We start from the raw sequence: 17000 nt of genomic DNA, 5'->3' as shown, positions 1-17000 counted from the left end.
CGGGCCCAGACGCGCCTCTCCTGGGCATGCCCGGACTCACTGTTCCCGGGCACGCCCGAACCTCCCGGGCACGCCCGGTCTCGTCTTTCCCGGGCATGGCCGCTCTCGCCTTTCCAGGGCTCGCCCAGAGCGCCCGGGCACGCCCAGCCTCGACTTGCCAGGCCGCGTCCAGGACGCCCGGGCATGTCCAGACTCGCCTTTCCAGGGCTCGCCCAGAGCGTCCGGGCATGCCCGCTCTCGCCTTTCCAGGGCTCGCCCAGAGCGCTCGGGCATGCCCAGCCTCGACTTGCCAGGCCGCGTCCAGGACGCCCGGGCATGTCTATACTCGCCTTTCCAGGACTCGCCCTTGACACCCGGGCATGCCCGATCTCGGTTTTCCCGGGCAAACGCCCGGGCATAAATGTGTATATATATTGCTGCCCGATAAACGGGCTTTTGAGAATACCTGAGCTGTTTTGTTTCAATAAAGCAACTCGGACGAATTCCGTCTTTGGTCGCGTCAATTCTTTCGACTCGCGTTGGAGCGCAGCTCCTTCAATATCTCAAAAAGTTGTGGACGGACGATTTTGATTAAATGTGATTGTGTATTGTGATTTTCTGGTCTACTCTAGAATACAAAACGTAAACTGTTCACCTGGCGGAGTTATGCTCTCTACTGTGTTTAATATTGTTATTGTGATCGCATGAGACGTGTGGGGTTTACATCGCATTACAACCCCGTCTCAAAATGACATTATGACCTACAAATTTTCTAAACCTACACTACTACTACGACTACACTTTTTAAAATACTTCCACCTGAAAATTTCTTGTCGTTTTAAGATTTCTGGGAATTTTCTCGTTCCTAATGTCTCAGTGTGATCTCTTGGTGCCACCTGCTGTCCCTTTATGGACATCGCGCTTTTAAAATTTGATCATGCTCATAAAATCGTCTACATATTACGTATGCAAACGTAGCGGTGGTGTTCCATCGATTGGGTAAAATAGAATTTAGAAAAAGGAGAGGGCTAAAGGGAGAAGATTGGTTTAGAGTCGTGGAGGTGCGGACCTCCTGATTACGTGACCCGAAACAAATGTGAGAGCGGAGGAACTCCAAGATTACCTGGTGGATTTCGTCCTTAGCATCACATTGCATGTTGAGGCCCATGTGCTCGATCCATGTTTCACTTTTTCTCAACGCACCAGGTGTTGATTTTACAAAAGGAACTTGTAGCCTCACTCTTCCATGAGCCTCGAGCTTGTGTTTAAATACCAATACAATTCAGCCACCATTGGATCCGTAATCCGTTATACCTGCATCAAATCCAGGGGTGGGTTCAGTTACCAAGCAGGTAGCTATCGCTTGCCAAGCCATCGGTTCCTTATAAACGGTTTCCAATTGAGTGCTTAAGCCATTTGGCGAGCGCTCGATAAGCTGATTGGAAGTGGAACACACCCCAGGTAGTAATAATTACCTTGCTTATCCAAAACACGGGTTTTGATTATGGCATCAGCACACAATTACCTTCTCTTTTCCAAACATAGGCCTACTGCGGGATTTTGAAGGTGGACTTATGTTACTTACAATGTAACTTATGTTACAACTTATGTTACTTACAACTTACAATGTTTTTGCATTATATAAAATGCTCCTCCATGTGCTTTAGATCTTTGTAACAACACAATATGTTTTGTTAATAAATGTATATGTACGTCACGCTGGCTCATTGTGACGCAAACCGTTAGAGCACACAAAATTATATATAGTAATACTTCTCAAAGCAATAGAAAAGTATATAATAGTACACAGAAAGAGTACAAAAGCAACAACCACAACCACAGCAACAATGACAATGACAACAACTACGAGTTATGAAATGTCCTTTTCCGTGTGTTTCACTTCATTTTACATTCTCATTGAGACGCAGATGGACATTGGACATGCAATATGTATGTGAAGTACAACATGCTGTCTTTTGATTAAAGCCGTCAGCGAAGCGACTGAAAGGCACGGCTTGTCTTCAGTATTCATTTTTTATTTATTAGCTTTCCTCTACATAAAATGTGGAGGAATACCTATTAAAACTCCTCAAATTTTTCTTCACCCCTACTTTTTATTCCGCCAATTTTTTCATGTCTGAAAATTTTAAAATCAATGTTCTCAGCAACTGTTGATCCGATTGGCACGAAATTTTCACCAAGTGATTGGCTAGACATGTAGAATTTGTACTGCTAATTATGACGTCATAGGTCACGTGGTATGGGGGCCATCTTGGAAAAAACTTTCATCTTTGCCGCTCTATATCTCCGAAACGGCTCCAAGGAAAAAACAGTCATGGCTTATTCTAAAGAACTCTGTATTGGAACCAAAAATAAGTTTATTTAGGATATTAAAAGTGCTAACGTTCCAAGGTTAGAACAAACAGAATCCTTGATGCCACGAATATATTTTTTGCTTGACCTCAGTGAAAAAATTTTTAGGGCAAAGAAAATTTCGACGTCATACGTCACATAGTTCGGCCGCCATATTGTATTTCGTGAAAAATACTAAACCCCCTTTTTCTCCACAACGGCTGAACAGATTGAGCCCAAACTTTGCAAGCATAGTCACATACCCATGACGAACAAAAAGTTCAGTCATCATGATGTCATACATCACATGATTTCGGAGTCATGATGTTTTTAAGCATAAACTTTAAAACCTGTCTTCTCCCTATTGTTTGAAGATATCGAGTGGCAACTTTACACAAATGTTCCCCTTGTGGAAAAGTTAAATCGTTACTTGGGAAGTTGCGATAAGTCACATGGTTTGGCCGCAATAAATTATGTGAACGAAAATCTTTAAAAGCTTCTATATCTTGAACCGCTGCATTGATCGACTTGAAACTTTAACGTAATGTATCTCTCATCAAAGGGAATATGTGTTTAAAATTCCAACATGATTGGTTGTACGGTCTGGAAGCCAGAAGTCGTTATTTTTGGAAGAGGAAGAAACGCAACACTTTTTCTTCTCAGGCCATGTAACTGATTGTGCCACTGCCATTTTTCGGATTAATTTCCTTTAAAAATCATTTTCTCTGCAATAGTTGGACCGATTGACAGGAAATTTTCACTATAGGAGCACCTTGGCCTGTAGAATCTTTTAATAGTAATTTTGATGTCATGTGTGACGTTGTACGGGCGCCATCTTGGAAAAACCGAAAAACTTTGCACCTCTATATTTCAAAAAGCGCTGCACAGAAAAAAATTGAGACATTTCTTATTTTAAAGAACTATTCATGGAGAATAACCCATATGAATGATGATGTCATCGGTGCCTCCATTATGATGTCAGAATGCATGTAAAAATCTTCATCTGATCGGGATGAAATTTCTTGAGCATCATCGAGGTATGAGTTGATGCTGAAAAAAATATTGACGTTATAGGTCACGTGGTTCGGCCGCCATATTATTTTAAGAGAAAAGCCTTTAAAAAACACTAAAATTTCATTTTCTCTGAAATGGCTGAACAGATTAAGGCTAAACTTTACACGCATGACCACGTACCCATGACAAATAAAAAGTTCAGGGGCTGTGACGTCGTAGGTCACATGGTTTGGGAGTTATGATTTTTTGAAGCATAAACCTTTAAAACCTACCTCCTCCATCACTTTTATAGCCTGGTGTTGGCTTAGTGGTTAGGGTGCCAGCTTGGATTAGCTATCCAAGCTGGCACCGAATCCTCGGCTTGGATTAGCTAGGATCCTGGGTTTGAATCCTGGTCAAACGCTAAATTAATGCCAGGGGGGTTGACTCAGCCTGTCCGTCCTTCCGAGGTCAGCAAATTGAGTACCAGTTCACTGGTAATTCTCTGTATGTCGCATGGGGGGGGGGGGTGACCAACAGGGTTGGTGGCAGGAAGGGAATCCGGCCATAAAACATTGCTTCAAAAAGGGGACCATGGTGCCCAAAAAAGGCCAACCCCTGCTCTGCGGGGAAAAATGGCCTCTAAAGGTGGTTCCTTTTCCTCCTCCGTCACTTTTGATCATATCGAGTGGAAACTTCACACATATGTTCTGAGTGCTAAAATGACCTTTTGGAATTTGCGATAGGTCACATGGTTTGGCAGCAATAAATAATTCAACAGGAATCTTAAAAACCTTGTATCAATTGAACCGCTTCATTGCAAGATGTGAAACTTTAAAGAAATGTAGAAGGTGTTAAGTGGAATAAGTGTGCAAAATTTCAACATGATTGGTTGTTGGGTTTGGCAGCCATAAATAATTGAAGGGAAATATATATTTAAAAAATTATCTTGAACCACTTCATTGATCAACGTGAAACTTTCAAGGAATGTCGACGCCGTCAAGTGGAACAAGTGTTTGAAATTTCAACATGATTTGTTGTACGGTTGGGAAGGTAGAAGTTGTTGTGGTGTGAAGAATTTACTGTTATTGTGTCATCTTACTATAATTCACCAAATGTCCGTCCGTCTGTCTGTCCATTCGAAGGTACCGTAAAAACTGCTGTACCGATCGCAACGATATTTTGGGTGGGTAATCCTGGGATCTCCAGGAGTAAAATAGGCTATTTAGTTTCCCCAATTTCAGCTTTGGTCTCCAGCATTCTCAAGTTTGGACTCCCGCATAACATTCGCGTTTGCATAGCGTTCATTGTGACGATGTTGTTTTCCCGGATGCTGCACAAACGGCTGCACTGATCACTGCACGGCTGCACCGATCGGATGTGGTGACCTCGGACAAAGACCTTTTATAAGGACACGGGTTGAATCCCTGCTTGAGAGAATTCCAACCCCCTCCCCGCCATCACTCCAACTTACAATCCCACGAGATATGCGGAAAGGACGACCCAAAACCAATATAAACATCATTAAACATTATTCGTATATAAACGTCATTAAAAGTAAATAATTACCTCGGCAAATGACCGATGCCAAGGCTGAAGCGTCAAGACTTTGGTGGGCAAGGAACAACCAGAAGACGATCTGTGTAGACAAGTACCAAGGCCTGATGGATGCTATAGATCACCAAGAAGAGATGCAGGCTGGAACAAAGATTATCCTACCACCATCCATCTATGGCCCTCCTCGATGGTGCGCTGAAGCCTTTCAAGATGCTATGGCCATTGTCCGATCCCTTGGGAAACCTGATCTGTTTGTGACGTTTGCCTGCAACCCACAGCGGCCAGAGATCAGAAATTCACTTTTCCCAGAAGAGCAGCCCTGCGACCGGCCTGACCTAACTGCACACGTCTTCAGTATCAAGCTTAAATCTCTCATAGGCCATCAGCCAGACCCCCAAAATAGGGTCCATTGGTACCAAAATGAGGGAGTAAGCCTAATATTGATTTTTGGATAGGTCTTTACCCCTAGAATATGAAAATATGTGATAGCAAATTCAACCATGTAGCTAAATGGGTGTTATCACCTCATTTTCAAAATGGCCGCCAAAATGCATGTTTTTCTATTAGCCCAATGAGCCAATTAGCTCAATTAGCGCCAATTAGCGCTTTTAGCAGCCCAATGAGAAACCGCTCCAGCTCATATGGAATAGGTGTTACATCCTCAGCATCTGATGGATGGTATGGCCAGGGTGTGGGTTTCATGTCGTCTTTGATTTTTGTACGAATTGTCGCTGATGTTTGATCTATGATCTTGTTGGAGTCTTTCACTTTGTTTTTCCATATTTTGAGTTCCCTTTGCAGACATTGATTTTGCAAGACAGCATCTTCCAATGATACATTGTCTGGTACCATCACCAACTTTCCCTTGTCATCTGGAAATATCTTCACCGAACTCCCCAGCTCATATTCAAGCGTTCTATGAACATGTTTCTTTGTGGACTGCGTTAGACAATCAATCCCATCAGACAGCATGTATTCTTCTAATTTAGCAGTGAGTGACATGACTGGTATGATGGTCTTGTTTGGGATTACGTCTGTTCTGATATAGGTGAGAAGTTTTGCATATGCTTCTTTCTCGATCCTCTGATACTGTGCAAAATCATCTGTGTCATCGGGTCCATCTGCACCTTCAACCTCAGGCTGTATACATTCTCTGTTGTAATTCCTGTAGCATGAGAAATGGTAACACGCTTCTGCTGCCACAATATCTCTACTGGTAAGCGCGATCATATCCTTGTCATTTTTCTTTATTGCACATTCTCTCAATCTTTCATCTGCTCTGAGTTGAACAACTTGTGAAAGTTTTTCACGTGTATGAGACCCCTTCACATACTTGTCTCTGCGACAGAAGATGCACTCCGTATCATACACTCTTTTCTCTACTGATGATCTCCTACATGGCCTTTTGGGAGCGCTGCTACCTCCTGCTTCAGATTCAGTGTCTTCATTGGCTTTCCTCTTTAGCATGTTTAAATCTCGTTTCATGGTGAACAGGCTCCTACATTTTCGGTGGTAGAATATTTCTGGCACTTCATTGCCCTCAAGCCCCTCGGCAATATTGATGATATGTTCATGGTTCCTAACCTTAGCCGCTTCCAGTAATGTCAACCAAGATGTGTAGTTTTGTGGGCTCACCAGATGATCATCGTCATCCGATCTTGTCATGTGTATAACGCATTCTTTGCTTTCTGTGGCGCTGTTCATTTTGGAAAATTAGTAGACCTCATCACTTGGTGTGTACTATTATTTCTATTCTAATCGTATAGCATCTACTTTCTATCTACTCCGTTGCTCGTTGCTCCGACCACCGTTCCTACAGAAAAAAAAGCAAACAAAACAACAACAACGTTAAATTTTGAATGTAAAGTGGCGGCCATTTTGAAAATGGGTGATAACACACATTTAGCTACATCGTTGAATTTGCTATCACATATTTTCTTATTCTAGAGGTAAAAACCTTGTCAAAAATCATTATTAGCCTTACTCCCTCAATTTGGTACCGGTTGACCCCCCTAGCTGATAGCCTATCATGGCGGATCTGAAGAGCGGAATGCTTGGAGAAGTGGTGGGCTACTTCGGCATGAAGGAGGATCAGAAACGTGGACTCCCACACTGCCACATCCTGCTGATACTTGCTGATGAAGACAAGCCATGTGAGCCCAAGGACATTGATCGCATCGTGTCAGCCGAGATTCCTGATCCTCATATCAACCCAAAACTACATGATATAATCACACGCAACAACATCCATGGGCCGTGCGGTGCTCTAAACCAAAGTTCACCATGGATGTCTCCACAACCGGAATGCGAGAAAAACTTCCCAAAACGCTTTGTAGAGCATACCATGGTGACAGACTCTACGTACCCAATCTATCGGCGCCGTTCACCAGCCCAAGGTGGTCAGACACACAAGAAGAAGGTGCGAGGACAGGATGTCGAGATCAACAACCAATGGATTGTGCCCTTTAACCCGCTGCTGTCTTTGAAATACAACACCCACATAAACGTCGAGGTTGTGAACTCAGTATCCAGTGTCAAATACATATATAAATATGTGACCAAGGGCAGCGACCGTGTTACCATAAAGCTGGCCAACGGAGAAGAAAGAGTTATCACCAATGACGAAATACAGTGCTTTGTGGATGCGAGATACATCAGTGCCTCTGCAGCTTACTGGCACCTGTACGAGTTCCCTATCCAGCAGATGAAGCCTCCCGTTCAGAAGCTTCCAATCCACTTGGAAGATGAGCAACTCATCCTGTTCCTACCAGAAGATCTGCATGACATCGTCAACAATGGTGCACCGAAAACAAAGCTCACAGAATTCTTCAAGCTGAACCAGAATACTGAAGTGAAGATCACCTACCCTGATGTATTTAAGCACTTCAGGTGGGTGCAGAATACCTGGAAGAAGCGGGCTCATGTGATGAACCTGAATCACACTGATGAGGATGCCAACCAAGCCTGCTCAGACATGATTGGAAGGATTCCAGTCATAAACCTGACTGCAAGGCAGAGCGAGCTTTTCTACATGCGGATGTTGCTTCACACGGTGGCCGGACCAAAGTCCTACAGAGACCTGAGAGCCTACAATGGAGTGGAGCATCCCACCTACCAAACTGCCTGCCTTGCCATGGGCCTCCTCGATGATGACTCCGAAATCGACCGAACGATGGAAGAAGCTGCCTCCATCAGATGTGGATCCGCACTGCGTGAGGTCTTCGCTCACATCCTGAGCTTCGTGCGACCTGCGAATCCGTTGGATTTCTGGAACCGCCACAAGGGGATACTGATGGAAGATCTCCTTCACAAGCACAACCTGCCAGAACCAACAGAAGCTGCAGTGCATACCACCCTGCTGCAGATTCAAATGATTGTTCAGCGACATGGGCTTGATCTGGAGAAAGACTTCCAGCTTCCTAAACTGAACAGTGCCCTTGCGGAGCAACTTGAGCAGGCGAGAATCATCGAAGAAGAGACCAACTACAATGTGCAAGAACTGGAAGGGTACGTCACTGAGAATCAGCCAAAGCTGAATGAGGAGCAGCAACTGTTCTATGAAGCAGTCATCGACTCAGTGAGGAATGAGAAGGGTCAGTTGTTCAGCTTGGATGCTCCTGGAGGTACTGGAAAAACCTTTCTCATCTGTATACTGCTGGCTCAACTTCGCTCTGAGAAGAAAGTTGCATTCGCCACAGCGATGAGTGGAATTGCAGAAACCCTTCTTCCAAATGGTCGTACGCTTCACTCTCGCTGCAAAGTACCACTATCAATCAAGGAGGACTCTGTGTGCAACATCACCAAGAGAGACAGTACAGGGCAATTGATCAAGCAATGTCATCTCTTGGTCATTGACGAAGTCTCCATGTGTGACAGGCGTATCATCGAAGCGTTGGACCGGACATTCCGTGATATCCGTGAGACAGATCGGTCTTTTGGAGGTATCACCATCATCTTCTCTGGAGACCGGAGGCAGATCCTGCCTGTCATCCGACGAGGAGGCCGCGCTGACACGTTTGCTGCAACCCTGAAGCAGTCCCCCCTCTGGAGTCAAGTCCAGGTGCATCGGCTGACAAAGAACATGCGGGTGCATAACACGGGAAGTGGAGATGAAGAGTTTACCAATGAACTTTTGCGAATTGGAGAGGGAAGACTACCCATCGATGCAGAAATCGGCGAGTTTAAAGTTCAAGTCAAGGAGGACTACCTGACCCAAGAAGAAAACGTCAAGAGCCTCACTGACATCATATTCAGCAACCTGAGCACCTTGCATGCTGACAGGAACTGGCTTTGCAGCCGAACCATCCTCTGTCGGTCTGTCCTATGAATGAGGCAGCTGATGGTGATTGCGATCGTACTGCGGCAATACCCTGGGAAGGAATCTGTCTACTTGAGCAGCGACAAGATAATGGAAGTAGAGAACAGACGCCAATATCCAGTAGAATTCCTTAACTCGATATGTGCATCAGGAATGCCTCCTCACAAACTCTGCCTCAAGAAGGGAGCTCCGATCATGCCGCTGCGAAACTTTGACCCTAAAAATGGCCACTGCAATGGGAGTCGTTACATCGTGGACAACCTGATGCCGAATCTCATCGATGCGACACTAGCTCCTGGGCCTCATGCTGGGAACAAGATCTTCATACCGAGGATTCCAATCATTCCATCCGAAAACCTGTTCCCCTTCCAGGTGCAGCGAAAACAATTCCCTGTCCAACTCTGCTTTGCAATGACCAGTAACAAGGCTCAAGGTCAGACATTGGAAAAGGTAGGCATCTACCTAAAGACAGATTTCTTCAGCCATGGACAGCTTATATCGCCATGAGTCGCGTTGGCAGCAGCGACAATATAACAATGTTTGCCAAGAACTTCAAAAAGAGAAAAGGAACTTTTATCAGCAATGTCGTCGATCCTGAAGTTCTAAGCTGAAGAAGAGGTACAAAATCATTCAATTTTTTTCCCGAAAGAAAAGCGTACAGTTGATATCACGATTTGAAACACGTGATTGGTATCACGATTTACCGATATGAACAGTGATGTGGCTTTTATTGAAATTCTACAAATACTGTTTAGATGTGATTTGATGATTTGCGTGTGATATGATATATCGGATGTTTATATGAATCGTTTAAAATAAAAAAAGCCTTTAATTTCTGATATTTTGCCTTTTCATTTGGGCCTCCCACTTGAAGCCCCGCCCATAGGGCAGGTACCGTTGCTAGTGGATATGAAAGCGGGGCTTAAAGCTTCAATCCACAGCTCAATGGAATACTGCTCTCTCCTCTGGGCTGGTGTTCCTGTCTCACACCTAGCTCAGCTTCACGCTGTTGAAACCAAAGCATTCAGAATCATTGTTGTATCTCCCATGATGAAGCTGATTCTGAAGGCCTCTCTCTCTCACCGCAGGCAGGTTTGGTGGTTTTTCTGTCTTCTACCGACTCTTCTCCTGCCTTGCTCCCCTTGCTCTGTCTGGGCTCTGTCCCCCAAATATTCCTGCAGGACGCACAGGATCTGCCAGCAACCCTCTTCTGGTGAAACTGCCAAAATCAAGACTCTCTGCTCACCTTCACTCTTTCATTCCTCTTTTCTCCCGCCTCTGGAACAAACTCCCTCACTCTCTTCAATCCCACTCTGCCCTCCAGGTCTAAACATCTGTTCACCACCATCTCACATCTTCCCCCCATCCAAAGCCTTGACCTTTTCTACCCCCGTTAAAACACCCCAAATCCACCTCTTGCAATCTCCAACGTCTTTCCTGAAATTCCTCGTAGGTTCATTTGCTTTATACCATGTACCCCTTCCCTCCCTCCTCCTCCCCCCCACCCCCCCTTAAAAAAATTAAATAAAAAGAAGAAGAAGAAACTCTACATTTATCTTCTCCAGCCATGTGACTTTTCGGTGTAGGTTTAATTATGATGAAAGTGGGGTTGTATGAAAGCGGAGTTGTGTCAACGAGTGTCCGATGAAAGCGGGGTTGTATCCAAGCGGGGTTGTATCAAAGCGGGGTTGTATCAAAGCATGTCCAACTAGAACGGCACTCATTAGAGAGCATACCTCCACCTGGTTGGCCATATCACTCAATGGTGAAGAATCAAAATTTCGTCAAAAATTAAATAATTCTCATATCCGAATCCATAGTCAGATCTTCAACAAAATCGAATCGATTCTTCCTCGTCACACACATAACCAAACCTCACCCACAAGTTTCGTCCAAATCCGTCCATAACCTTTTGAGATATCCTGCTATGTATCGTTTTTGGCCCTATCTCCCAATGGTGAAGAATCACTTTAAAAACTAGAACGCCACTCAGTAGAGCGCATACTCCCGCCGTGGGTCAAGTTGGAATAGTACGATTTCACAAAAGTTTGAGGGAGTAGTTCAGTGACAACACAAGACAAGACACTGCACAGATATATATTTAGAATAAATAGAAGATAATGTTAAAAAAAAAACAAGGCAATTTCACTTACATTTTCGGATTCAGAGTTCAATTCTATATAAGTGAGTGTATTTTGAGGCATGTGTGACTTCAAATAAAATTGTAAGCCAGGAAAACGTTCGTTTCATTCCTTAGGGATACAACATGTAAAACTGGCCCAAACGTCAAAACAAAACTCGCTCATTTTAAGTCGTACAAGCTAATGCGACCACTCATTCTTCTGGGAAGAATCCCGTGCACATGCTTGTCACACTTATAAGTCACCTAAGTCTTTATAAGTTCATCAAATATTGACACCGCCATTGACATTCGCTGAGGTAAATGTTGATATCTCTTCTGAGGTAAAAAAAACCAAAAAAAAAAACAGTTTTAAATCATTATACGTATCAAACGATACATTTTATGAAATGGGGAAACCTAATACACACTTTGGTGGTTTTAAAATGACAGAATATGTCTTTATTAGAAGGAAAAAAAAAGAACATTGAAGATGCTGCTAAAAAAAATACACCGCTCTAACGCATAACCACGAGTTTAAACTACATTTACAACAAATATGAAAACTATTTTCATATCACAATGTTAATGAAAAACACCTCACAGCCACGTGATTTAAAAACACCTCACCACCACGTCATTTTACACCTCACCACCACATAATTCAAAATACCTCACCACCACGTGATTCAAAACCACCACCACTTTATTAAAAACACTTCACAACCACAGAAACAAGAGTTTCAGGGAGTAGTTCAGTGACAACAGACACTGCCAGATATGTAGATATATAGATAAATAAACCTGAAAATCGCAGAGCCAGAATTATTATTTGGTCTGGGAAGCCCATGCGAGGTTTCCTCTTCTTCAGCCTCTCACAACCCTGGGTGAATATGCGATCTTTTTTTTAAAAGTTCGAATTTTGCCAAGTCTGTTTTATTCGTTTGTTAATATACCTCACCCATTGACAAATCTGGAATTATCGTTTTATTTGAGGTTCAAATTAACCCGGGACATTGTGTCAAACGATGCCTGCAAGTCTGTACATGTGATAAATAATTAATCGTCCACAGTCGAAGACTCTTCTTCTTCATGCATTAACAACTTCCAGGTTCCAGACCGTACATCCAATCATCTTCAAATTTTGCACACTTGTTACGCTTCATGACTTCTACTGCAGTATGAAGTTTCACGTCGATCAATAAAGTGGTTCAAGGGATATAAATGTTTTTATTATTTGCGTTTAATTAACGATATCTGCCAAACCACGTGACCTATTGCAAATTCCAAAAGGACATTTTAGTGGACTGATACGCTGAACAGATTTGTGAAGTTTCCCCTCGATTGGATCACAAATGAGGAAGGAGAGGTTTTAAATGTTTGTGCTTAAAAACGTCATAACTCTGAAACCATGTGATGCATGACGTCATGCTCGTTGACTTTTTTGTTCGTCATGCGTATGCGATTCTGCCTGCAAAGTTAGGCCTCGATCTGTTCAGGCGTTTTGGAGAAAATTGGATTTTAGTGTTTTTCACTCAAAACAATATGGCGGCCGAACCACGTGACCTGTGACGTCATAATTACCACTAAAATATTCCACAGACCGAATCCCTCCTATGGTAAAAATTTGCTCTCAATCAGTCCAATTATTGCAGAGAAAATGGTTTTTAAAGGAAAACAGGAAAAAAAATTCCCCAAAAAACTTCCTGGATCTGGAATAATTTCCTGAGCTTCACCAAAAACTAATCAATTCTTCGTTATCCCAAGTGCAATCATCCCACAAACTTTCATCCAAATCCGTTCAGAACTTTTCCAGATATCTTGTACACGAACGCACACACACACACACACACACACGATCGAATGCATTACTCTCTGGCGGGAGTAATTATAGTAGCCGGATCCGAATCCCGATCTACACCAAAATCTAATCATTTCGTCCTTGTGACATACGCTACATCTCTGCCAATATTCGTCCGAATCCGTCCGCAACCTTTTGAGATATTTTGTTCACAAACAGACAGGGGTTAAAACATAACCTCCATCCACCTTTGGTGGCGGAGGTAATGAAAGCGGGGTTGTATCAAAGCGGGGTTGTATCAAAGCGGGGTTGTATCAAAGCGGGGTTGTATCAAAGCGGGGTTGTATTCACTCTCCTTTTTCGTTTCTCCTGTTTGTCGAACCGCATGTCTGAGGTTGTTCAATCCTGCTTTTCCCTCGCCAGGGTTTCAAGCAGATAATGCAACACCATCTCATGTCGTTCCCCATCCCTAACTGCATTCTTTGTAACCCCCATTAACCCAACCTCAACCCTCATACTTGCAGGTGACTTTCCTCCCGCTCTCTCTCCTCTTTTTGCTGATATCCAATTCCCTTGCTTATTGAATCCAACTGTGGTCCCACTGTCACTATACTTTGACTTTTACCCTTAATCAACTTGCTCTTCAATATTGATCCTCGATTTTGAACAGTATACAAATTTTCTTTGATGTAAAACTAGGTGTGCCTCCTGTTGCTTCAACTTCCCAAACACAATGCAGTCTGTCTGTGAGTGTCATTGAGGATGTAAAATGAAGTAAAAGACGCAAAAAAAGGATATTTTATAACACACAGTCATTGTCATGGTTGTGGTTGTTTGTGCGCTCCTTCCATGTACTTTTACATCTATTTATTTTGCTTCGAGAAGTATTATTTGTCCCCTACCCGGAGGGGAGTATAGGTTTGCTCTCCGTCTGTCTGTCTGCCCGTCCCACCTGTGGTTTTTCTGTACTTTTTCCATAACCTCTAACAAATTGAACTGAAACTTGGTACATATCATTATTATGATAAGTTACAGAACAAGTTCGAGTTTCAGGGCGTTTAGTCAATTTTTTTAATTTGTTTAAATATTTGTTTAAAATATATATTCATTTGCATGTCCGATGGGACGTAGTTGTTCTCGTGTTGTATTGTAGGTGACATGTATTGCAACGCAATTCTCGCTCTCGTTATACATCCTTTAATGTGCTCCTCCTGTGTCACCTGCTGTCGTAGATAAATAAATGTTACTGATGGAACTGCGACATGAAAGCTCTATGTCATGCTTCTTCTTCTTCCTTCTCAATCCTGGGAACATGGGCTTTTCTTCCTCAATCCTGGGAACACGGGCTTTTAAAATAGGCAAGTAAAAGTGATTAAAGGAACGAATTTTTGTTGCAAGTATAATATTATGTCGGTAGGGTAAAGCAATATCTAGTCAGGTAAATCTGAATAGGTAACATGCTTCGTCTGTCGCGACAGGGAATCTACCTGTAATAAGTTCTGTGTAGTCCGATTTGTCGGTTAAGGAGTATGCTTGTGAACATACCAGGATGTTCGGGTGTTAAATAGTTCTAGGGATTAAGAATAAAACCCTGTGTGTCACACCTGGTAATCAAACCTTTGTCCCTTATGGCAATGCACACCTGTAGACACTTAGACAGGCCCTGTAGTGCACACATTTATTAAATTCCCTTTTCCTGATAAGGACTTTGGAAGAGAACAGGCGATGGGCCAGTTCGGGACACCGCCGCATGGGCCGCAGCCAGCTACACCTCCGGCAGGCCTCGAGTAGCACGAGATATAACCACGCTACAGGCCTGCGATTCGGTGGAGGGCACTGATTGGGTGGCGCGCCAAGGCTGACGTCACCGCCGCAAGGTTATATAGGGGCGCGCCAAACGACATTCTCTCTCTTGGTCTGGCACATCGAGTCTCTCTTGCGCAGCACGTCCCTCTGGCCCTCTTGCTCTTGCAGCTCGAACCCTCTTGCAGCACGTTCCTCCCTGGCTGTCTTGTGCTCTCTGCGTTTTTCCTCTTGGTCTTGAGAGGTCCTGGTGGTCTTGGTTCGCCATCTGCGTGGTGCTTGGAGCGGTGCTTTTGGTGCTTTGGGGCCTCGTGTGCGATCGGTGCTTCTGGAGCTTGGAGTGGTGCACGGATCTCGTGGGCGGTCGACGAGGAGCCTGGGGTGGGCGCTGGCTCGGGCCTCTGTGGTGCTTTGGAGTTTGGAACGAGGGACCTTGTGGTATGCTTTGGAGCTTGGAGCCAAGTGGAGACGCCAGACGACAGGACAGATAAGGACGCACCACATTCCCAATTACATAATGGACGTTTTTCTTTTGGTAATTCATTCCTGTGTCCTGTTGTTGAATCTGGTGTGTGGGATCCAAATTAGGAGTTGGTTTATTTGGTTACCGTCGCGTTTCTTTGTATCGGGTGCGTGAATAAATCCCTATTTTTGTACATTTTAATTTGGTGTTCGAGTTGATTAATTTCCCTGCAGGATCGAAGGCGCGCTCCAGGTAAGCGCTTTTGCCGCAGCTTTCCACGTCCCTTCCTTTTCCCGCGCTTATATATATATATATATAAGTTATATATATATATATATATAAATTATATATATATATATATAAGTAAAATCCGTGTTTGGTCGTCGCCTCAAGTAAGTCCGTTTCGGTCCATCCGCGCGCAAGCCCTGGTATTAACCGAAGGGTTCGCGCGACAATATACTCAATATAATAATCGATTATTAGCTTTCTAACCAATTCAATGGATTACTACCTTTCCAACGGTGCAATTTGTATTATTGTACAGAGCAAAAACTCTTTGGAATAAAGTGTTACGCATGGGGAGACTCGGATCCTTCTATATGTGGTATAGACTACAGTATATGGATGATGCATCTGCTTCTCTCACTGATATATTTATTTGTGTATAGGAAGTTTAGGCTCGTGTAAGAGCTCACACATACTTATTAACTAATGAACTAACATTAAAGTCAATTTAGTGAATTAAAAACGAGAAACTCCCCGTGTACACCGCCCCAGCCCTCTCCCTTCCACAGATCTCCCGATGTCCCTGTTCTCTGCTGTTGTTGTGCTTCCCCCTCCCTCCTGCTCTCTTTATTATATATATATATATATATATATATATGTGTTAGCTCTTACACGAGCCTCGACTTAGTATACAAAAATTAAAAAATAAACATCTTTTAAGTGATGCTGCACACTTCGACAAAGATGAAGGACTTGGCAAGTCTGATGCAATGATGTCCTAATATTTTCAGCATATCCTACGAAAGATAACAATGTCAGACAATTAGTATTCCTGCAATGTATGTGCTAGAAATCCATCACATCCTTCATTAAGGCCTAACAATCCGGTTCTCTCAAACAGACAATTTTCATGTTGATTTAGTGCAACACTAGAGGGGAAGCTGGAAGGTAGGGGAGATTGTTCAGGAAGAATATTTTATTGTTAATGGAGTTTTGATTCAAGGTTTATTCCTGTTGGAACAATTAAATTAATATGTAGCAAAAACACGGTTATCCATGTTTCCAGCTATTTTAATGACAAGGCAGATATATGACGTGTGATTGACCCAAACATACAATATCTGGTTTTTATACTACTAGGTCCTGCAAGTAATCGCTGGTCAGACCATAATCGTTTTCATCATACTCTATATGAGATGTATCCAGAAGGACTGGACCTGGCCTGAAACGATTTAATGAATCCAATGCAGAGCAGTACTTCCATAAAAGAAGGAAACAACCCCAAAAGTGACGTCATAAAGATGGTGCTGCTAGTTCCCAGGGAAGTTACATCACTTCCCCCCAAGTTCCAAGTGCAGCTGTGTTTGGCTGAAGTCAGGTCAGGTGTTGT

This window comes from Myxine glutinosa, chromosome 12 (genome assembly GCF_964187855.1).
Source record: "Myxine glutinosa chromosome 12, kmMyxGlut1.1, whole genome shotgun sequence".
Taxonomy (NCBI): Eukaryota; Metazoa; Chordata; class Myxini; order Myxiniformes; family Myxinidae; genus Myxine; species Myxine glutinosa.
This window is presented reverse-complemented; position numbering follows the sequence as displayed.